We start from the raw sequence: 18989 nt of genomic DNA on the forward strand, positions 1-18989 counted from the left end.
GATTTTCGATGTCGGCGAAACTAAACTCAGGTATTCCAGAACTGCAACGATAAAATTGTGACGACAACACCTCGGAGCTCAACTCCCCGGGACACTGCCACAACCCCTAAATGACAGGAGGCACCAAGAACAATGTTCTCGTCACAAATTGATTGGAACGATTCCAAGATACCAGCGTGATCCAAATTTTTTTAGTGAAATTTGAGAAGAGAAGAGTCAAAACTCTACATCAGGTTGCCTCACCAGAGCGACGAAGGGACTGAGGAGTAAAAAGAAGTCCTAACTCTCTGATATATATAATTCCTAAATGACTCAAAACATTTCTAGACTCAATAGCGCCAGCGATTCGATCAAGCAGGGGGCTCCTAAAGTCGGGGATGGCTCTGATTACCAACTTGTAACGCCCTCGATGCGGCTATATCTCCCACGTGTCGAAGCACGACTTAGAGGCATAACCGCATTGAAAGCAATGTCGCAAGTGAGGTAATCTTCACACAACCCATGTAATACATAAGGGAAAGAGATACATAGTTGGCTTACAATCGCCACTTCACACAATTACATGAATAAAGCATTACATCATCCAGATACAAACAAGGTCCGACTACGGAACCAAAATAAAAGAAGACTACCCCAAATGCTACATAGATCCCCGATCGTCCCGACTGGGCTCCACTACTGATCAACTAGAACGAAACAACATAAAGGACAAGATCTTCCACGAGCTCCTCCTTGAGCTTGGTTGCGTCACCTGCACGTTTCAACGGCACCTGCAAACTGGTTTTGGAAGTATCTGTGAGCCACGGGGACTCAGCAATCTTACACCCTCGCAATCAAGACTATTTAAGCTTATAGGAAGGGTAAAAGGTATGAGGTGGAGCTGCAGCAAGCGACTAGCATATATGGTGGCTAACATACGCAAATGAGAGCGAGAAGAGAAGGCAAAGAGCGGTCGAGAAACTATGATCAAGAAGTGATCCTAGAATAACCTACGTCAAGCATAACTCCAACACCGTGTTCACTTCCCGGACTTCGCCAAGAAGAGACCATCACGGTAACACACGCGGTTGGTGCATTTTAATTAAGATCAACTTCAGGTTTTCTACAACCGGACATTAACAAATTCCCATCTGCCCATAACCGCGGGCACGGCTTTCGAAAGTTCAAATCCCTGCAGGGGTGTCCCAACTTAGCCCATCACAAGCTCTCACGGTCAACGAAGGATATTCCTTCTAGCGGGAAGACCCGATCAGACTCGGAATCCCGGTTACAAGACATCCTCGACAATGGTAAAACAAGTCCAGCAACACTGCCCGAATGTGCTGACAAATCCCAATAGGAGCTGCACATATCTCGTTCTCAGGGCACACTCAGATTGGTCAAGCTACGAGTAAAACCAACCCTTAAGTTTCCCCGAGGTGGCCCCGCAGGCTGCCTAGTTCAGACCAACACTCAGAGGAGCACTGGCCCGGGGGGGTTAAAATAATGATGACCCTCGGGAGAGCGACTCCCAAGGGAAAAGAAAAGGCTAGGTGGCGAATGGTAAAACCAAGGTTGGGCATTGCTGGAGGAGTTTTATTCAAGGCGAACTGTCAAGGGGTTCCCATTATAACTCAACCGCGTAAGGAACGCAAAATCCGGGAACATAACACCGATATGACGGAAACTAGGGCGGCAAGAGTGGAACAAAACACCAGGAATAAGGCCGAGCCTTCCACCCTTTACCAAGTATATAGATGCATTAATTAAATAAGAGATATTGTGATATCCCAACATATCCATGTTCCAACATAGAACAAACTCCAATCTTCACCTGCAACTAACAACGCTATAAGAGGGGCTGAGCAAAGCGGTAACATAGCCAAACAACGGTTTGCTAGGACAAGGTGGGTTAGAGGCTTGGTTCAACAATATGGGAGGCATGATAAGCAAGTGGTAGGTATCGCAGCATAGGCATAGCAATAAAAAAATGAACCTATTTGAAAGGAGTTCTTCGAGGAGATTATCCTCGGGGGCATCCTCTAGTGACAGTTCTGCTCGCCGTTCTTATGTTGAACCAAGTGAAAGTTCCACACAAGATGCCGCCACCAAAGCATGCTTATGGCCTTGCGACGAATATATGGTATGAGTGGGCATTAAGGAGGAATTTGAGCAATATGTTAAAAAGGCCGGCCTCGGTCCCTACCTTTCAGATAAGTGCGAAAAACACCAACTTCTCAGTGAATCATTTATCAAAGGATTTTCATTTTCCCTCGTGAGTCTAGGGTGTCTTTTTATGCTTTATGATAAACCATTTACTATTCCACTGGAGAATTTTTCTTACCATTGCAAACTTCCATTTTGGGGTTCTCTTGATGAGCCTCCCAGGGCTGAGTTCGAGTCTTTCTTGACTAGCCTTTGTTACGGTGAAAATAGGGGGGGTGAGACAAGGTGGAATAAAGAGCATTCACTTTCCCGCAATTCAGTATTTTGAATTATTCAACGGGAAATGCATAGTAGGCAAGCAAGACTGTAGCATACTTTGTGCGCCAGACTTGAGCCTCATTCGCACCGCTCTCACTGGTGAAAGGAATTATAACCTTGGAGCGATTGTTGCACGCAAACTTCAGCATAATGCTAACAGTGGCTGGTTCTATGGTGGAATTTATGCCACACGCGTTTAGCATGAGGGCTGGGTGTTTCGCCTTTGCCCATTGATACTATCCTACCCACGCAGTATTTAGATTTTGAAACTTTAAAAGAACATAAGATCCTTAAGGGAAAGGTTGATAATTTCACTTACAGTCTAATGTTTAACCAAACCTACGCCTAATATTTTTGATTATCACATCAAGGGGAGATATTTTGTTCTTGAGAGCGAGGCCCAAGCTCATAACACAGCAGTGGTAGCAGCCCGGCAGGCCGAGACTTCCGCACCAAGAGCCTCCGTGAGCTACCACACCGACTACTACCCTCCAGGCTACTGATTACCTGCCAAGTTATGCCAAAAGCCTAAGCTTGGGGAGTACGTGTTTCCACCGACTTTACATTCATGTCTATTTATTCCATTTGTCGGTGTCCACAGTTTTTTCATTGTATCATCCATGCTCAGATTTATTTTCTTGCTTTCTTCTTGTGTGTTTGATAAACTTTAGAAAAACCAAAAAAATTAGTTGTAGCTAATTTACTTACTATGCATGCTTAGTAGTAATATTAGATAGAAAACCCAAAAATATTTCCTTTTTCTTCTTCTGCTTGTTGGGAGCTTTCCCATGTAAATAGTTTTTCTCGTTTTTGCTTTTCCCTTATTTGCTTGTTCAAGAAAACCAAAAACTCCAAAAATATTTTAGTGTGTTTCTCTGAATTTCTTTTCTTTTTATTCAAGTTGTACCAAGGAGAAGACCACGATAAAAATGTTGAGTGGCTCTCATATGAATAATTTTTGAACTAATAAAGAGCACATTTTACCTTGTCTTCTCCTGTTGAATAAAATGTTTGCAGATTCCAGCTTAGTCCATGGCAGTCTTGCACTATTATTATTTTCACATCGTTCGGTCATACAAGTGAAAGGTAATAATGACGATATCCAATGAACTGGCCATGGCAGAGAGAAATTGGTATGAACTCGACTTGTTCTGTTTGTGTAAATATGTTTAACCTAGTATCCATGATTCAGCCCATTATGATTAAAAATGTTTGCAATGACAATTATAGATTATAGTTTATCATGCCATGCATAAGTAGCTGAGAGTGAACAATGATTTATCTTGGATATGAACATAGTGTTAAAATGATTGTGATGTAGTATGATGATATGGTATCCTCCTATGAATGTTCGAGTGGCTTGACTTAGCACATGTTTATTTATGTAGTTGAATCAAAACCAACATAGCCTCTATGATATTTATGTTCATGGTGTTCATATCCTACTCATGCTAGTGTCCAATGTTACTTATGCATAATGCATGGTTATGATTGTTGTTGCTCTCTAGCTGGCCGCTTCTCAATCTAATTGCTAGCCTTTGCCTGTACTAAGTGGGAAGTCTGCTTGTACATCAAAAACCTTGAACCCAAAGTTATTCCAGATGAGTCCATCATACCTGCCTATATACGGTATTACCCTGCCGTCCTAAGTAAATTTGCATGTGCCACCTCTAAAAACTTCTAAAAAATTATATGTTTTGTGTTCCTGGATCGTTCATGGAACGACAGGAGGTGGCCGGTATCTTCCATGCTAAGCGGGTTATTCTCAGGTCGAGTGTTTATTCACTCGCCATCGCACGAGAAAAGGGCGGTAATAGGGATGCCCAGTCCCAAACTTCAAAATATAAAAGGAGTTAATCGCTTGAATAATCAAACAAAAACTCCCAATGGAGTCAAAACCTTTACTTGTATCGCCTGGGAACCGCCACTAGCCTGTTTAGCATGGGAGATATTGATACTGATGGTCGTTAAGTAAATGAGAAGGGTACATGCTTTAAAATATCATTTACCTCTATCTTAAAAATTGAGCTCTGGCACCTCTGCAAATCACTCCTTCCCTCTGTGAAGGGACTATCTATTTACTTTTAGAGCATCTCCAACGGCCGCGCCAAACAACGCGCGCACGGTAAACCCAGCTTTTAGCACGCGGGGCGTTTTGCCGCACTCCAGCGGTGACGAGAAACTCGCGCATGCGGGAACCGTTTGTGCGCGCGTGAAAAGGCGCCAGCTCGCACGCCATTTTTGCGCACCGCTTCCGGCGCGCCTATAAAGTGCGGCGCGCGCCACGCGCCTTCTCCACGCCTCCTCTTATCCTCTTCCTCTCCCTCTCTGCCATGCGCCGCTCCAGCGCCCCGCCACCGACGCGCCTCCACCGCTCCAGCACCCCGCCACCGACGCGCCGCCATGCCGCCGCGCCGCCGAGGAGCGTCCGGCTACCGTGGCGTCCGCCTGCGCCCCAACGGCTGCTACTACTCGGAGATATGCTCCGGCGATCTCTGGCTCGGCCTCGGCACCTACGGGATGGTGCACGAGGCCGCCCGCGCGTACGACGTGGCGGTGTGGCGCCTAGGCCAGCCGCGCGGCCAGATGAACTTCCGAGATGTGTACACACTCCAGCAGGCGCTCGACGTCACCCTGCTGCCTCGTCTGAACACGGCGCAAGACCGTGCGGAGCACGCCGAGCGGTAGCACCACCTCCTCGTCGCCCAGGAGGACGAGCGGGTCATGGCGGAGTGGCGCCGGCGCCACCTGGAGGACGTCGCCTACAAGCAGGTCTACTGGGCAAGGCGCCGCGAGGAGGACACGCGAAGGCGCCGCGATGAGCGGTTGGACAGGCGTCGGCGGAAGGCGTTGGCGAATGCACAGTCCGATCTCGTTGCAGTAGGTGGGCAGTCGTTCTTCACGCCGGACGATGATCGGTGGCTGGACATCTGGCTAGATACCTCTGACGACACCGCCGAGGATGATAATGGTGATGATGATAGCGACTTAGAGTAGTTTTTTTTATGCAATCTATCTCGTTTTTTATCGTTTGTCATTTTTATTATTATGCAATCTATGTTTCCGATGTAAAATACCTTTGTATCATTTAAAATCTATGCAGTTTATCTAGTTTTTATGCTTCCAATGCCTACATTTCTAGTTTGTAGAATGAGCGCGCACGCTGCATTTTTTGCGCGCTGCTGGAGCGGCACGCGCGCTGCATTTTAGCATGGTCGCTGCGCGCCGCGCCAAACCAGGCGATGGGCGCGCGCTAAAGCTGTTTTTTGCGCGCGCCGCGTTCGGCACCTGTTGGAGATGCTCTTATGTTGTGTCATCACCTTCTAAAACAAGCGCCAGAAAACTGAGAAGAGCACAGTTGTCATGATTCATGCATTGTGTGTAGCTAATGTTGGGTGCATCATGACTGGATCTTTTCTACCATGATTATAATGTTTAGTCGCTGCTTGAAGTTGGAGGTGCTCTGCATTTATGTTTTGCGGTCTCAGAAAGGGCTAGCGAGATACCACTATTGTCATATTATATCATGGTTGTTTTGACAACGTGTTGCCGTTTGAGATACCTTATTATTGCTCGCTAGCTGATTATGTCATTGATATGAGTCACTATAATCTTTAAGACTTATTGTCGGCATGGTTAGTTATAATGTTGGCTGAAAACCTGGGTGCTGTTTAAGCTTATTTATGCAAACAGGAGCAAAAGAGTTCGTAAAAGTTTTTATTTTTCACTTTCAGTTTATCAACTGAATTGCTTAAGGACAAGCAAAGGTTTAAGCTTGGGGAGCTGATACGTCTCCAACGTATCAACTTTTGCTAACGCTTTTCCTCTTGTTTTGGACTCTAATTTGCATGATTTGAATGAAACTAACCCCGGACTGACGCTGTTTTCAGTAGAACTACCGTGGTGTTGTTTTTGTGCAGAAATAAAAGTTCTCGGAATGGAACGAAACTTCGTGAGAATTTTTTATATCAATAATAAGAATTTTTGGAGCCAAGATCTGCCGGAGAGGGGCACCTGGGTGGGCACAACCCACCAGGGCGCGCCTAGGTGGGTTGTCCCCACCTGGTGGCCCCGTAGACCCTAAAACCAACGCTATAAAATCCTATTTTTCTAGAAAAAATCAGGGAGAAATAATTATCGTGATCCACGAGACGGAGCCGCCGCCAAGCCCTATTCTTCCTTGGGAGGGCAGATCTGGAGTCCGTTTGGGGCTCCGGAGAGGGGGGTCTTCGTTCTTTGTCATCACCATCCCTTCTCCATCACCAATTCCATGATGCTCCCCGCCGGGAGTGAGTAATTCCTTCATAGGCTCGCTGGTCGATGAGGAGTTGGATGAGATTCATCATGTAATCGAGTTAGTTTTATTAGGGCTTGATCCCTAGTATCCACTATGTTCTTAGATTGATGTTGCTATGACTTTGCTATGCTTAATGCTTGTCACTTTAGGCCCGGGTGCCATGATTTCAGATCTGAACCGTTTATGTTATCACCATTATATCCATGTTCTAGATCCGATCTTGCAAGTTATAGTCACCTACTACGTGTTATGATCCGGCAACCCCGGAGTGACAACAACCGGGCCCACTCCCAGTGATGACCATAGTTTGAGGAGTTCATGTATTCACTATGTGTTAATGCTTTGTTCCGGTTCTCTATTAAAAGGATGCCTTAATATCCCTTAGTTTCCAATATGGACCCCGCTGCCACAGGAGGGTAGGACAAAAGATGTCATGCAAGTTCTTTTAATAAAGCACGTATGACTATTTAAGGAATACATGCCTGCATTATATCGATGAACTGGAGCTAGTGCCGTATTGCCCTAGGTTATAACTGTCACATGATGAATATCATCCAACAAGTCACCGATCCAATGCCTACGAATTTATCTTATATATTTTTTGCTAAGTTACTACTGCTATTATCGCTGTTACTGTTACTATTGTTGTTGTCACTACTATCAAAATACTTTGCTACTGATCACTTTGCTGCAGATAATTAATCTCCAGGTGTGGTTGAATTGAATTGACAACTCAGCTGCTAATACCTTCAAATATTCTTTGGCTCCCCTTGTGTTGAATCTATAAATTTGGGCTGAATGCTCTACCCTCGAAAACTGTTGAGATCCCCTATACTTGTGGGTTATCACACTCCTTCATCATCTCAAGGCCATGGGAGATGAGGCAGACTGGCAGTGGCATCGACGGGAGGCACGAAAAACCCTAGCGGCTGTATGTCCTTGGGCACGTGTGCATCCGCTTTTTAGCAACATGCATGCATAATTGTACATGCACGCACAGTCTTTCATTTGCATTCGCTACTATTTTTTCGGTCTGTCTAGGGCATATGTAGATGTGCCCTAATTATTGCACATATAAGTGACTCAATTGAATATAAAAAGGAAAGGAAAAAAGCAAAAAAAGTACTACACAAATCTTGGCGTAAAATCAATGACATGGGACTTCGATGTGCAATACTTAGGGTAGATCTAGATGCACTTTAACATAACCTTTTTCTAGGGACCTTGTAAGAGGAGAGTGTGCTCTTGTGATTTCATAAATAATAATTGAGTTGGTCCAATTTTACGGAATACTAGACCGAAAACTACACAACGGTTTAACTCATTAAGGGATGGGCAATGAAAAAACCAACTAGAAACACAAAAAAGAAAAAGGAAAAGGAAACAACAATGCCGACGCCACCCTGTCTTGACCACCATCGCCAACATGCCCACTACCGAAAGAGAAGTGAGCGGGGTCATCAGAGATGTCACCAAGATGAAAATACAATGCGAATGGGCATCGTCACCAACATTGACCATGTCGATCATGCAAGTTGTCACCCAGAAATCACCCATGAACTACCGTCGAGTAGGGTCCGACCATGGCAACAACCACGACTGCAACCTAACAAACCGACCAACCGGATCTAGTGGACAGGAGAAACCTTTTGCAACAAGTCCAAAGAAATAGGGCACCAGCGTGTCGTCGTCGTTGATACCCATTGGTCCATAGAAAACAAGGCTTTCGCACATAGATATGCCTCTCCACCCGTCCGAGTCACGGGGAAGAGGCCCACCGATCAAGACATAATAGCACCCTAGAGTCAAGAAAATGCCGACACACACGCAACATCATCCCCACACACGCTGAGCGCGGCTAGAAAGCACCATCACAACCACGATGCCCGGAGCCGCTAGCGAGCAAACACTACAAGAAATATGTCAACTTGTGACCTTGACTATTGGTCACTGAAAGGTCATTGTTTTTCATTTGCGACCTTTTTGTGACCAAAAATAGAAGGTCAAAAGCTGGTGGTCGTAAACTGAAATTAACGACCTTCTCTGTGAGAAGGTCGTAGTCGTTTACGACCAAAATATGCCTATTGTTTTGTTTTGGTCACTAGCAGCCTCCCCAGGCCACGTAGGCATCCGACATGGCAATCTGATGTGGCACAAGAATCAGCCCGGTCCAATTCGATTTTCTACATGGGCCTAGCCCAACAATTCAGCACATGTAACACCGATAAATAGATAGAACAATAACGGGAACAACTCCAGATTACACACAAAGCTCTATCCATAGTGCCAGCTATGGATAAAATCATGCACGCTCCCAACAGAACTCGGTCACACAGTATAATTCCGACTATAATATAACCAGAGAACTAAAGATTCTACGTACTTAAAACTCAAATAATAAGTGAGAATGATCTGATTGTATGTAAACAATCTTGCTTTATTTATTTATATTACTAAAACAGACATATCTTCCTTTATGTGAAGAAGTCTGCTTCCTTCTTTAGTTAGTAGTAATCGTTCCATGCAAATCAACCATATGTGTATGCTTGATCATGGTTTGGAGATTACACGCATAGAGGAACAAAATCCTAAACAAAATAGTATCAAACAGCGGTGGGTGCTCAACCTATTTACCATACACAAGCAACACTTAAATCATAGCATGTGCATATACTTGTGTCACATCAGGGGGTTCATAATGTACTCAACATAATCTAATAAAAAGGATTGGGAGCAGAGGGAGAGGGAGGTGGAGATGGACGTGCTACTTCTTGCTGCGGTGGTGCCTCTTGGTGGTCGTGCTTGAACTCCTCCTGAAGCTGCTCACTAACCTGCAAGACAAACAAGACCATGGGTGAGCTGCAGCACAGGCACATACATTAAGTGAAGATAAGGAGAAGAACCTGGAAGAAGAGAGGTGCTCTGTCCTCCGTCCGTTCCCATCCTCCTCCTACGTGCCGATGTCAAACAACCTCCCGTCGCTTGCGAGCACCATGCGCCTTGGTTGGCCATGACGCCCTTGTCCTCTACTGCACGGATTAAAACCAAAGAATCAGTACAGCTACACTGGCACATAATACAGACATGGTTCAGTTGAGATCTACTAAACTACATCATCACAGGAACGATGAGCAGTTTTAGATCTTGAAAACTAATGTTCCAGGCATAGTCTTAGTGCTCCATCAAAGAATCCACTAAATTTTCTCTCAAGCATACAAAGTTTAGGGAAAACCAAACATGAAGAAGCACTTATTGTGCATGACACATAGCTATTTCATAAGAACTCAGTGTGGATATGTGTGCTAAATGTATTGTGCACAAAAAGGTTAGGCTCCCAACAGCCTAATATTATGACTACTACAGTTCAGATTTTGATAATAAAACTGACATGTGTGGACGCTGCGGAGCAGTGGAGTCTGACGGATCAACAAGGATGTAACAACATAAACAACAATAGTTTATGTTGGGCTTGCTCCCCTCTTCTCCTGCTCGTTGTTTTTCTCCTGGGCTTGCTCCTTCTTCTCCTGGGCGTGCTCCTTCTTCTCCTACAACAGCAGCAACAGCAGGTTAATGACAACAGTAGTTTGAGTAACACCCCGGATGTAACTTTCCCAATTTGTACTCCAACTCTTGCCGTTTCCGGTGTTAAGTTATATTTATTTCTCGGGTTCGGGTCTTTGTCTTCGTGTGTTGTTTTCGTTGTCATGCATCTCTTATCATGCCATCATGTGCATTGCATTTGCATACGTGTTCATCTCATGCATTCGAGCATTTTCCCCGTTGTCCGTTTTGCATTCCGGCGCTTCGTTCTCCTCCGGTGGTCATTTCTAGCTTTCTTTCGTGCGTGGGGATTAAACATTTCCGGATTGGACCGAGACTTGCCAAGCGGCCTTGGTTTACTACCGATAGACCGCGTGTCAAGTTTCGTGCCATTTGGACTTCGTTTGATACTTCAACGGTTAACCGAGGGACCGAAAAGGCCTCGTGTGTGTTGCACCCCAACACCCCTCCAATTTGGCCCAAAACCCACCAAACTCTGCTCCATGCCCGGTTGCGTGGCCGAAAACCGCACCTCATTTGGACTCTCCTAGCTCCACTTATGCCTATAAATAGCCCCCCCCCCCCGTTTTCGGATCTCTCTCTCCCCGAAACCCTAGTCTAAAAAAAAAGATCCCGCCGCCGCTGGACATGTCCGCCCCCGGCCGGACAGCGTCCGCCGCCGCCCGCGCCCAACCGGGCGTTGCCACATGTCACAGCCGGCGTCCGCCGCCACCGAAGCCCGCCTGGCCTATCTCGGGCCCCCGACGCCGCCTCGCCGGGCCTGAGGAGACGCCCGCCTCCGCCGCCCTCTTCCCCGACGCAGGTGGCCGCCGCCGCCACCGCTCCGGCGCACCGCCCTGACCGGCCGCCGCGCCCCTCCTCGCCCGGCGCCCGACGCCGCCTCGCCCGGCCGCCCGCGACGCCGCCTCGCCGCCGGCGACCGTGCCCCGGCCACCGAGCCCCTGCCTCTTCTTCCCCACCGGCCGGCGAGCCTCTCCCCGCGAGCTTCAACTCCGGCGAGCTTCAAGTCCAACTCCGGCGAACTCCTTGAACCGCGTGCAGATCGGGCCAGATCTGGATCTGGCTCATCTCGGGGTTGACTTTTTCGTCCCTAACCCTAATTTTTGTGCATACTTTGACCTGCTGTATCTCCGCATCCGTAGCTCCGATTTGGGCATATAGTATACCAAAATGTTCGTCTCGACGAGTACATCATTTTATTCCATTGCATCATTTCCATTTGAGTTCATATTGTTGCCCAAAATGCTGTTAGAAGAGGGCTTCATGAGTTAATTGTCAGATCTGCTAGTTCATCTTAGACTTTTGTCATTTTTGCCATGATTATTGTGTGCATGCTATGCCTGTGAGTCCTTCATATGTTTTGTTAAGGATTTTGTCTTCTTTCCAGAGGTGCAACCCATGCATTTTTAGGATGTGTGTGGTGACTTGTGTAAACTTGCAAAGTGAGGCACCCGAGAAATCTGTTTTCAGGGACTTAGTAGTTTTCACTAAGTCTGGGATTATTTAGTTCATGATGCCATATGTTCAGCTTGTTTCCTAGTGATCCGTGCCTCTTTTGAGGATGATCAGTAAAGGAGTTTTGTTAATCATGTTATGATTTATCCATCCATTTCTTTTTTTGCAATTATGGAGCACCCTAGCTTGAGTCAATCGAGCTCTACTTTTGCTTCGTGGTGAATCTGGGCAGATCGTCAACTCGTTTGCGATTTTGCCGATGCTATTGTAGTTGATCCGTGCATGCTATGCCATTGTTCTTGCCATGTATAGCTTGTATTTTGTGCCTTCTTAATGGATGTATGCTTTCCTTGCCATGACTTGCACCTTAGTGAGTGCATCGAGCTCGTTTACATGCCTTCGTGAGTTATATTTCAGCATGTCTCAGTTTTCACTAAGTCTGAAAACTGATTATGTTTTTGCTATGTTCGTGTGCCCGTTAGTATATTTTGTGATCCCTTTTGGCCCCAGGTCACTTTGGGACTTTTGTTAAGCTTGTTGAGTAGCTCCATGCCATATTATTATTTATCTTAATCAGGTCATGTATCATGTTGTTTTGCTGCTCCGAAGAGGGCTTCGTGATCTGAAATTTCAGACAAGTGTTAATTTCACTAAGTCTGGAATCTGTTTTGCATTTGCGTTTTTGCCATGCTTGTTTGAACCTCATAATGGATGAATTGGCCGTAGCTCAATGCTAGTATTTTGTTAAGAATCTTGTGTGCATCCCTGCCATGTATTTTGTTGTCATGTTTGGTGGCTGTAACGTGTTCATTTCATTGCATTTGGATGCCTACTTGCTGTAAATCGCAGACTGGTGTCATTCTTAAAACGCTTGCCATTTCCAAACCGTAACTCCGATTCCGATGATCTTTATATCGTTTTCAAGAGATTTCATCTCATCTTTCCAGTGGCACCCTTGGAATTCCAAGTTGAGGCCAGGTTCATGCATTTCCTGTCATATCTTGCATTTTGCATCCCGCATCGCATACCGCATAGCATATCATCATTCCATCATAACGCTTGATCCTTGCACGTGGTTGATTGTATCCTTGTTGCTTGTTTGTCTTGTTTGGGTAGAGCCGGGAGACGAGTTCGCTACCGAGGAGCCCGTTGAGTTTGCTTGTGAGGATCCAGTCAACTCTGACAACTGTGCAGGTAAGATGATCATACCCTCGAAATCACTACTATCTTTGCTATGCTAGTTTGCTCGCTCTTGCTATGCCAATGCTACGATGCCTAACTTTTGCTTGTCAGCCTCCCAATTGCCATGTTGAAACTCTAGCCCACCATGTCCTAGCAAACCATTGATTGGCCATGTTACCGCTTTGCTCAGCCCCTCTTATAGCGTTGCTAGTTGCAGGTGAAGATTGGAGGTCGTTCCTTGTTGGAACATCTTTTATTTACTTGTTGGGATATCATTATATTGCTATGTTATCTTAATGCATCTATATACTTGGTAAAGGGTGGAAGGCTCGGCCTCTCGCCTAGTGTTTTGTTCCACTCTTGCCGCCCTAGTTTCCGTCATATCGGTGTTATGTTCCCGGAATTTTGCATTCCTTACGCGGTTGGGTTATAATGGGAACCCCTTGATAGTTCGCCTTGTTTAAAGCTTTTCCAGCAATGCCCAACCTTGGTCTTACCATTTGCCACCTAGCCTCTTTTTCCCTCGGGTTTCCGGAACCCGCGGGTCATCTTATTTAAACCCCCCCGGGCCAGTGCTCCTCTGAGTGTTGGTCCAAACTAGAGTGCTGTGCAGCGCCCCCTCGGGGAAACTCGAGGTTTGGTTTTAGTTGTATGGAGCGCTCATCTGAGTGTGCCTTGAGAAAGAGATATGTGCAGCTCCTATCGGGATTTGTCGGCACATTCGGGCGGTGTTGCTGGTCTTATTTTAACATGTCGAATTGTCTTGTTGTACCGGGTTACCGAGTCTGATCGGTGTGTCTCGGGTGGAGGTCTATTCCTTCGTTGACCGTGAGAGCTTGTCATGGGCTAAGTTGGGACTCCCCTGCAGGGATTGAACTTTCGAAAGCCGTGCCCGCGGTTATGGGCAGATGGGAATTTGTTAATGTCCGGTTGTAGATAACTTGAACCTTAATTAATTAAAATGAATCAACTGAGTGTGTTGCCGTGATGGCCTCTTCTCGGTGGGGTCCGGGAAGTGGACACGGTGTTGGAGTAATGTTTGCGCAGGTTGTCTTCTAGATTCTCGCTCGTGCTTTGCCTCCTCTTCTCGCTCTCCTTTGCGAATAAGTTAGCCACCAAATATGCTAGTCGCTTGCTGCAGCTCCACATATATTTGCCTTATCCATTCCTATAAGCTTAAATAGTCTTGATCGCGAGGGTGCGAGATTGCTGAGTCCCTGTGGCTCATAGATACTATAACTCCAGATGCAGGTCCAGGTGATTCCGCTCTAGGTGACGAGTACGAGCTCAAGTGGGAGTTCGATGAGGACTCTCAGCGTTACTACGTTTCCTTTCCCGATGATCAGTAGTGGTGCCCAGTTGGGGGTGATTGGGACCGTTGTCGCATGTTGGGTTTTCTTCTATTTTGGCACCGTAGTCGGGCCATGAGTGTTTTGGATGATGTAATGCTATTTATGTTCTTGATTGACGTGGCGAGTGTAAGCCAACTATGTTCTCCCCTTTTTATTCATATTACATGGGATGTTGTGAAGATTGCCTAACTTGCGACATATGCCTTCAATGCGATTATGTCTCTAAGTCGTGCCTCGACACGTGGGAGCTATAGTCGCATCGAGGGTGTTACACAATAGCAGCAGGTCAATAACAAAAAAATATTTACTAAATCTGACTAATACTACAAAAACAACAAAGCATTTAGTCCCAAACTAAATCAGATGCATTCTTTCTTTGTCCTTTTTGATGATTAGAATTGCTCAGGTTCTGAAGTGCCAACGGTTCTGGTTACCAACAAGGTAGATTGCACACCATTTGTTTTAGGAGAAGAGTTTGAGAAATTCAGTGGAATTTTCAGAAACCATCTGAGCACTACACCATGAACAAAGCCAGCTAATTTGATTCACCAGTACACATTTAGCACACCGTCAGGCTTTATGGATCAAAATAATTTGATGTGAACACGATAGCTAGCTGGTACCAGTAGCGATGCTCCTGTTCTTGTGCTAACAGCGACGCATAACCAGCAGCCAAATTCAGGGCGCGTGTGTGCCCAAACAGGAAAGAGATCGTCACCACTTATGAGTACATGACTAAACAAAACGCCCAAAAGGTGGTGTCCCCATCACATAGCCAAGAAGATGAGACTGAACATGTCAGGTGGCACCACGAACTCCATTGGTGATCTGGCGGGCGGCGCAAGAGCAGGGGAGGAACCCGGTCGATGGGGGGGGGGGGGGGGGGGGGGGGATTGGTGGGTACCTATGACGACGATGGTGAGTCCGGTGGCGCAGATAGATGTCCTCGGTTCGAACCGTGGCCACCTCCGTCTTCATCTTCAAGGGCATCACCTGACCGCACACACACACGCATCGAACATGGAGGGACACACATATGCATAATGCCTCGCGAAATCTCGAGCGAATCAAACGGGGACAGAGAAGATCTAGCGACTCACCAGGCCAGGGGCTTGGTTGGGCAGCGCCATGCCCAGCTTGGACCCCGCGTCGACGACCACCGCCTCCATGCCCGGTGGCGGGTGTAGGTGTTTAGACACGCACGTCGGCGAGCCATCTGGCCACAACGTCGTGGCTGCTGGGTGGCGGAGGACCTGCCGGGAGGAAGGACCTGTCGATCTAGATCTGGATCTGAGTCGAGTGGGAGAGAGAGGAGGGGACGAGGATCTAAGATGGGGAGGGGAGGTGTGGCAGAGGTGGGTGGCGGCGAGGGGAGGTGTGGCAGAGGTGGGTGGTGGCGAGGGGAGGTGTGGGTGGCGGCTAGGGCGCAGGGCGGTGAAGCGAGAGGCGTGGTTGAGAGGTTGGAGAGGAAGGAGGAGGCAGCGGGGGGGTTGCGGTGGATCTGCCCGGCGATAGTGTTCGGAGGGCGGTGGGAGGGGGTCGAGGCCGGCGGCGAGCGGCGGTGGATGGCGGCGAGGGAAGTTGAGGGATCTGGATCGGGGAATGCTAGGGTTCGCTGCGCGGGGGAGAGAGAGGAGTGGTGTGCGGGGAGAGAGGAGCTAAAAGTGGATGGGTGTGCGTGGGTGAGAGGGTGAGGGGGTGTGGGCCATTGGATATGAGGGTATCCGACGGTCTCTAATGCTTGATCCGCGTGACATGCTCATAGACCAATCAGAACAAAGTATAAGTTTTGACGATGTTATGACCATCTAAATTGGTCGTAAGATTAACAATAGGCGGCTGCTACCAGTCAGCCAGATGATTTTGTCTACAAAACATCCGCGGCATGCCAAGAGCTCCAACGCAGCACCACGGTGTCCGGCGAAGCTCCATTGCAGCATCGGGGAGCTCCAACGCAGCACCACCCCTTCTCTTTTTATAACTAGATGTAGTTTCATACTAGGTGGGATTTTTGTCGATTCACTAGTAAGCCGGTCAAATTTTAACTACAGCTACCTCATATTTTGTTCAAATGATCTCATATTGTGCACAAGGGTGCATATTGGAATGGCAAACAATGTTGCCTAAGGAAGCTTTCATTTTCTTTGGATGAAAAATTCATTTTTCATTTTTTCGAGCGTCCAAAGTGAGGTTTTTTTGTGAAGAACCTACCAAATAATTGTTGCAAAATTGGACCAAATCAATTTTATAAAATACTAGGTCATATTTAATGCACAATTGACCAAATGGTTGGATGTCAAAAGTTTTGAACCACCTCCGGTGAAAAAGACAAATTTTCGTCGATTCAGCAGGAAGCGGGTCAAATTTGAACAGCAGTTGCCTCATAGTTTGCTCTTTAATTTTCCAAAAATCATTTCTAGGTACATAAGTATTTATTTAATCATAGAAACACCAAAAAAAATCCAAGATTCAACCATTAGCTAGGAACGGTCATTCCCGCCGTTTTGACCGCATTTTGAAACGGGCATAAAAAATTCAAAAAAATGGAAAAACTTCGCATTGTTTCATCATATGTGGCCAAGTTACCAGCAAAAATGATAAACTTGTAATACGGTAATTATTTTTAAAAAGTGTTCTCAGAAATGAGCTATCATGCGTGAAGATTCATGGCTTTCAAGCCAAATAATCACTCTTATGGCCACATTCATGGCATAGTTTGTTCAAATGATCTCATATTGTGCACAAGGGTGCATCTTGGAATTCCAAACAATGTTGACTAAGGGAGTTTTCATTTTCTTTACACGAAAAATTCATTTTCTATTTTTCAAGTGCCCGAAATGAGGTTTTTTGTGAAGGACCTACCATATATTTGTTGCAAAATTGTACCAAATCAATTTTCTAAAATACTAGGACATATTTAATGCACAATTGACCAAATGGTTTGATGTCAAAAGTTTTGAACCACCTCTGGTGAAAAAGACAAATTTCCATCGATTCAGGAGGAAGCGGGTCAAATTTGAACTGCAGCTGCCTCATAGTTTGCTCTTTATTTTTTCCAAAAATCATTTCTAGGTACATAAGTATCTATTTAATCATAGAAACACCAAAAAATTCCAAGATTCAACCACTAGCTAGGAACGGTCATTCCCATCGTTTTGATCGCATTTTGAAACGGGCATAAAAAATTCAAAAAAATCAAAAAAATTGGAAAACCTTCGCATTGTTTCATCATATGTGGCCAAGTTACCAGCAAAAATTATAAACTTGTAATACGGTAATTATTTTAAAAAAGTCTTCTCAGAAATGAGCTATCATGCGTGAAGATTCATGGCTTTCAAGCCAAATGATCAATCTTATGGCCACATTCATGGCATAGTTTGTTCAAATGATCTCATATTGTGCACAAGGGTGCATCTTGGAATTCCAAACAATGTTGCCTAAGGGAGTTTTCATTTTGTTTGCATGGAAAATACATTTTCCATTTTCCGAGTGCCTGAAATGTGTTTTTTTGTGAAGGACCTACCATATATTTGTTGCAAAATTGGACCAAATCAATTTTCTAAAATACTAGGACATATTTAATGCACAATTGACCAAATGGTTGGGTGTAAAAAGTTTTGATCCACCTCTTGTGAAAAAGACAAATTCCCACAGATTCAGTTGGAAGCGGGTCAAATTTGAACTATAGCTACCTCGTAGTTTGCTCTTTATTTTTTTTCTAAAAATCATTTCTAGGTACATAAGTATCTATTTAATCAGAGAAACACCAAAAGAATTCCAAGATTCAACAACTAGCAAGGAACGGTCAAGCCCACCGTTTTGATCGCATTTTGAAACGGGCATAAAATAAAAAAAATAAAAATTGGAAAACCTTCACATTGTGTCATTATATGTGACCATGTTTCTAGGAAAAATAATAAACTTGTAGTACGGCAATTATTTTTAAAAAGTGTTCTCAGAAATGAGCTATCATGCGTGAAGATTCATGGCTTTCAAGCCAAATGATCAATCTTATGGCCACATTCTTGGCATAGTTTGTTCAAATGATCTCATATTGTGCACAAGGGTGCATATTGGAATTCCAAAGAATGTTGCCTAAGGGAGTTTTCATTTTCTTTGCACGGAAAATACATTTTCCATTTTCCAAGTGCCCGAAATGAGTTTTTTTTGTGAAGGACCTACCATATATTTGTTGCAAAATTGGACCAAATAAATTTTCTAAAATACTAGGCCATATTTAATTCACAATTGACAAAATGTTGGGTGTCAAAAGTTTTGATCCACCTCTGGTGAAAAAGTCAAATTCCCGCCAATTCAACTGGAAGCGGGTCAAATTTGAACTGCAGTTGCCTCATAGTTTACTATTTATTTTTTCCAAAAATCATTTATAATTACATAACTACCTATTTAATCATAAATACATGGTTTGGTGGCGATACGTCGAGGTTTGGGCGGTGGCCGAGGCCCCCAACTCTAGAGCGCGTAAACTCGCATGCCCGCCGGGTGGTCACCGCGTGACCGTGGCGTTGCCATGTGTTCTGGGCAGCCTAGGCATGTCTAGTGGGTTGGGAACTCCCCAGGTAGGTGCTAGGAAGAAAATTACAACATAAGATTCTCACGAGGAGACCGGTCGATGCTCAAACATGAATTAGCAGCCAAGTGTTTGATTAGTGGTACGG

The sequence above is a fragment of the Triticum urartu genome, chromosome 4 (assembly GCF_003073215.2).
Source record: "Triticum urartu cultivar G1812 chromosome 4, Tu2.1, whole genome shotgun sequence".
NCBI classification, from domain to species: Eukaryota; Viridiplantae; Streptophyta; class Magnoliopsida; order Poales; family Poaceae; genus Triticum; species Triticum urartu.